The sequence below is a fragment of the Trichosurus vulpecula genome, chromosome 3, assembly GCF_011100635.1.
Source record: "Trichosurus vulpecula isolate mTriVul1 chromosome 3, mTriVul1.pri, whole genome shotgun sequence".
Lineage (NCBI taxonomy): Eukaryota > Metazoa > Chordata > Mammalia > Diprotodontia > Phalangeridae > Trichosurus > Trichosurus vulpecula.
The window spans coordinates 19724036-19730035 of NC_050575.1; the positions used below are offsets into that span (position 1 = coordinate 19724036).

Sequence of the window (6000 nt, forward strand, 5' to 3'; positions counted from 1 at the left end):
AGGGGTTCGTGTATACATGAGTACAATGGAAAGGGTGCTGACTTTGGAGTTAGAAGACCTGGGTTCAAATTCTTGCTCTGGTATTTACTACTTGTGTGACCTTGAGCAAATCAGTTAACTTCGTTGGGCCTCAGTTTCTAAATTGTAAACTGTAAAAAATTCTAAATTGTAAAAAACTGTTAAAAAAAATGTATTTGGACTAGATGGCCTGAGGGCCCCTTCCCACTCTGAATCTAAGAAAATATCCCAAAGTACTGACCTATGGTGCTTAGCACAGTGCCTGGCGCATAGTAGGTACTTAAATGCTTGTTGACTGACTGACTGACCTAAATGGCTACTTTCCTATTTATACGAAATATCTATGAGACTAAGCCGGGCGTCAAGGGCATCTTTGGTGAAGGTATGGGGAGGGAACACAGGGAAGCTTTCACAAATGAGATTCCACAGCAGATCACATCTTTACAATCCCAGAACTGACTAAAAGGTGCAGAGAATACAAGAACTACTGTGTAATGGTCAGCATCCATTGCCGTGGAGGAAGATGCCAATTTAAAGACTCTTCCAACAAGGTTCTTATTTTATGAAAGTAAGAATTAAGGTTCAGCGAGGCTGTGATTTGCACATGGCTGAAGAGCTAGTAAAGATATCTGAAACTTGGGGTCCTTACTCCACACCCGGGGCTGTTTCCACTACAAATCAAGATCTATGAATCCTTTTCTCTTGTTTGGTCCTTGTAAAAATGGATCTCCAGTTGGGCAAAAACCCCTGATGTGAACAGGACCCCATGATTCTCTGAGGAAGAGGTTGAGGGGAAGAGTCACAGGTGGGTAAGACTAGGAAGAAAGGAAACAAGCATTTACTAAGCACCTCTGTATACAAAAAGTCACAACAACCTGCGAGGGAGGGGCAGTTGTTAGCCCTAGTTTACAGATGAGAAAACTGAGGTGAAGTGGATTGTCCCAGTTCATACAGCTGGTGAGGGTCTAAGGCTAGATTTGGACTTAGGGTGACTGGCTCTGTACCCACTGCACCACCCAGCTGCCTCACAGGGAGGTGGGGTATTAAGAGTGAGACATTCACATATAGAGAAGTAACTATCACCAAAGACCCAGAATGTTTGAAGAGCCATAAGAGGATAAGGTTAGAGCGTGTTAGAATAGAGGGGGATGACTAAGAGAGGAAATTCATCTTTACGGGAGGGGTCCTGTGGGTAGCTGACACTGTGTATACTATTGATGAAGGTTAATTTTTTTGTTCTCTTTTAAAATTTTTGCTACAAGGGGATGACTCTTGAGGGGTGGAGGTGGGAAAGGGGAAGGATATATCTGGAGATGAAGGCCAAAAATAGGGACAGGACTTGTGATTTTATAGGTAGAGGGAGCTTCTGAATGAGGGAATCCTTCTACTATTGCAGACTGGTGTGTTCTCTGTGATTTATAGTCTCATGAGAGTTGCCTAGAACACTGAGAAATTAAGTGACTTGTCCAAGTGCATACAATCAGCATACATCAGGAGCAGCACTTGAACCCGGGCCTCCTTACTTATGAAGCTGGCTCTCTATCCACTCTGTATGTGTGTGTGTGTGTGTGTGTTGTGTGTATGCAGAGAGGAGAGATGGAGAGATAGAGACAGAGGGAGGAAAAGAGAAGGGGGGACAAAGGGAAACAGAAAGAAAGAAGGAGGAGGGGGACAGAAAGAGGGAGAGGAAGACAGAGACAGAGAGAGAGAAGGGGGGAGTAAGGGGGACAGAGAGGGGGTGAAGAGGACAGGAAGAGGGAGGGAGGGGAAAGGAATAAGCGGGGGGAGAGAGAGAGAGAGAGAGAGAGCATGCACACAGAGGAATGTAACCTCTGGAGGTGGGGATCAGGGAAGGTTTCATGGGGGAGGACAACATGTACAGAGTTCTGTGCTAGGCCCAGAGGAGATGGGAAATTTAGATAAAGTTGCTTGCCCTCATAGAGTCTAGAAGGAAATTTGACACACACATGTCACTGTAATTCTTGAATTAAAGGTACAACACAATTAATTTCCTCTAAGTCATTAAGAGGGAAGCAGTTAATTACCAATATTTTATGATCATTAAGGACAGCTTCTTCCAATGCCCTCCCTCTTCCCTCCTTCCACCAGAGATCTGTTTGGGGAGCCTGTGTCAGACTTCAAGTAGTCAGTTAATTAATCAACAAGCATTTTGGAGCCCCCTGATACAGGCCTGTGCCCCATCCAACCAGTCTTAGTTTGTTTCTTCTAAGCAGCACGGCTGAGAGAGCTGACGGATTGATAAATGCTTGTTGTTTGAGCCAGACTTTGCCTTCTGGGAACTCTCAGTCTTGCTAGATAGAGGAGGAACTCACCCAGAGTTTGCCTCTGTGAAGCTCTTGGTCTGGGGAGGCAAAACCCACACACTAAAGAACTTTGAACAATAACATCAGAGGGTGGGTAATTGTCCAGGTGACAAAGGATCAGATACTAAGCCCTCTAGGAGGTCAGCTGAAACAGAGCTGGATGGAGGTTGGAGAACCTCTCAGGGCCCCTCATAGTCCCTAAGACTACAATAAAGGGTCAATCTGCACTGGTAGCTGTTGCTCAGTCTGGAGTTCTGTACAGACATAAAGTCACAGGTCTGATAAAAAAGAAGGAGGAGGGAGGGAAGGCTTTCTGCAGGAGGTAGATTTAACCTCAGACCTTTTTGTGTGTCCTCTTTAGGTCTGACGTACTGTGATGCTTCTGACATTCAGAAGAGAAGGAGAGCATTTGAGAACCTGCTCCCACTGAGAGCCTCCATTGCTGGTGCTGAGCCTGCCTTCTCTCCTCCTGGTGTTAATGGCTGGGGGAGAGAAGGCGTCAGGGAGAGAGATGGGGGAAGGGGAGAAACTCCCCGCTTCCCACTTTTCTCTTTCCCTCCTCTACCACTGCCTCCAAATGCCCAGGACACCCAAATCCTTTGTGGTTTTAAGCTGCATCGTCTGTTAAGTTATTTCATGCAGCCCTTTTCTGTGTCTCCTCACTGAACCTCTCTGACCCTTGACAGGTTATTTATACTTCCAAAACGAGATCAGCGAACTGCAACCTACTTTATATTTGTATCTTCGATTCCATTTCACATTTATTTTTATGTTTTTTTTTTCCTATCAGAGGCAGTAATGTCCTTATGAGGATAAAGACTCACACCTGTTAGGAATTGATTTTTTTTTCAAGCTGATTTGAAAGAAAAAAAGATTTAGCATTGGTGTTGTTTATTACAATGCCTGTCGTGGAGCTGGCTAAGTTTGTCCATTGTGTTTAATTTCAGACTACTTTGGCATGTCCAAAGATTTTCAATATATAAAACCATATAAGCATTGCATTTTGTACTTTGAAAGTTAGTTCATTTGGATGGAACCAGCTTATTGTGTGGTAAAATTAGTTAAGAGTCACAGACTTGAAATCACAAGAGCTGATTTTGGTTTCTACCTTTTATCACTTATTTGCTGTGTGACCTTGGGTAGCTTCCCTTCCTTCCCCGTCTCTGGGTCTCAGTTTACCCATTTCAAAAATAAACTGATTGGGTGAAATGGTCTCCAAGACCCTTTTGATTTTAACATTGAAAAATTTCAATGATTCTCTTTCTTCTTGGAGACTTGGTTTCCTCATTCTGTAAATGAAGAGTGGACTCAGTAGGCTCCAAAGTCCCTTCCAATTTTAAACCTGTGGTCCTATGAAAACTAAACTCATCACCTTGTCCCCTAAGCCTGTCCTTTCCCATTTCTTTTGTATTCCTCCCTCCCAGTCACCCAGCTTGAAACATCAGAAACGTCTTTGATTCTTCCATCTCTCACCCTTTATATCTAACTAGTTGCCAAGTTCTGTCAATTGTATTTCCAGTGTTTCTGCCCTACTCAGAGACCATCCTTGTATCAATCCCTTACCTCTTCTCACCTCACTATTTTAACAGCCTCTTAATTGGTCTCCCCAGTTTCCATCATCTCCCTTCAATCCATCCTTTATACTACTGCTTGAGTAATAACCCCATTTAAAAAATTCTGAACTTAATTAACTAAAATGATCATTTCCAAATACCCATTAGAACAGAGAGGTTGTACATGAAACTGCGAATCTCTATAATGTACAGCTTGATTGTTTTTTAAAAAAATATGTAATAAATTTAATATTACTTTTGAAGTTGTTTGTGATTCCTTCTTTGCTTTTTCTTTTGTGTTTTTCAGAAATGTTCCAATGACTCTCTTTTTTCTTTCTTTCCCTCTCTTTTTTGGGGCAACATCATCCCCTCCCCCATTGAGAAAACAGAAAAAACCAAAACTTATAAGCATGTATAGTCAAACAAAACATTCCCTCATAGGTCATAGCCAAAAACAATGTGTCTTTGTACAATTTGATTCCATCACTTTTCTATCAGGAGTTGGTTATTATGTTTCATCTTGAGTCCATTAGAATTGTGGTTGGTCATTGTGTGTTGATCAGAATTCCTGTCTTTCAAAGTTGTTTGTCATGACAATATTGTTATTGCATAAATTGTTTTCCTGGTTCTGCTTACCTCACTCTGCATCAGTTCATGTAAGTCTTCCCAGGTTTCTCTGAATTGTCCCCTTCATCTTTTCTTCTAAACCAATAGTATTCCATCATACTCACATACCACAACTTATTCAGCCGTTCCCCCATTGATGGACACCCTCTCAGTTCTTAATTCTTTGCCACCACAAAAAGAGATGCCATAAAAACATTTTTGTACAGATAAATCCTTTTCCTCTTGCTCTCCATTTTGGGATATAGCCTTAGCAGTGCTGTCGTTGGGTCATAGGTTATGCACATTTTAATAGTTTTTTGAGAATATTCTAAACTGAATGGGTGGACCAGATCACGGCTCCACCATTGCCTGAATATTCTACCAATGAATTGCTGTGATATCATTGGTCCTTCCCTGAAAAAAGCAAACTTTCAGTGACTCCTCAGTGCCTACTGAAAACAGAACATCAATGCATCTCCCTAGTATTCGGGTCTCTCCATGATTTGACTTCAACCTAAGTCATCAGTTTTTGGTTTTTTTTAAACCATCCCTCCCCTGTCCCATTTGAGGCAAGGCCAGCTAGCTAGCTAGCTAGGTGGTGTAATAGATAGAGGGCTGGTCTTGGGTCCAGGAATCCTGTGTAAAGTGAAGTAATTGTGAAGATCGAATGAGATATTAAATTCAAAGCACTTTCCAAATCTTAAAGTGCTGTATCAATTTTTATTATTTCTTCATTCGGCCTGCCTTTGCTCACACTGTTCTCATCCCTGGAATGGACTCCCTTCCCATGTGTCAAAGTCCTAACCATTAGCTTGGATTTGACCTCCATGAAACCCTCTATAACTTCCTCTTTTTTGGGTGAAAGTGATTTGTCCCTTCCCTAGTTTCCCATATTCTGGCCTTCTCCTCACTTCGTCTCCCTCTCCCTTGTACCAGTTATTCGTGCAATTGTCCTTCCTCTCAAGAGATTGTAAGCTCCCTGAGAGCAGGGTCTGGGTCATTTCCATCTTTGTTTACTTAGGTCCAATCACAGGGCCTTGAACACAGTGGGCATTTAGTAAATAGTTTTTGAATAGCACTCAACTAGAAAGACAGGCTGCTCTAGATGAACTGCGTGGAGGTTTATCTGTGGCAAGGCTGACCTTGTTTCCTCTCCCACCTCTCAGCCAGGTGTCAGGTACCTTGACCTACTGAAGAGATGTTTCCCTGCTCTCCTCACTCTCTTCCCTCTCCCTAGCCTTTTCTCATTTAGATTATACTCTCCTGCAGTACTGTGGTAGTCATCAATGGCGTGGGCATTTGAGAGATGACTATATAGGCTAGAAGAAATCCCATTAGGAGAGGCAGAGGAGTTTAGAGTTGGAGTTAGAATACCTGAGTTTGAGCCCTGATGGTAATGCTTATGGTATCACAATGGACAACTCACTGAGTCTCTGAACCTTTGTTCTGTCATTTATAAAGTGGGGATGGCAATAGTACCAACATCACAGGCTCATTTG

At 42.5% G+C, this 6000-nt stretch overlaps 1 protein-coding gene across 1 annotated transcript in view; it reads left to right on the plus strand.

Annotated features, from left to right (window-relative positions):
• The window catches only part of ASPG (asparaginase), a 126262-nt gene extending 122106 nt beyond the window's left edge, over positions 1-4156 (plus strand). The window contains exon 16 of the mRNA XM_036752602.1: positions 2704-4156. The gene's annotated coding sequence lies outside the window, so the exon portion shown is untranslated. The remainder of the gene's footprint in view (positions 1-2703) is intronic.
• The last annotated feature ends 1844 nt before the right edge of the window (positions 4157-6000 follow it).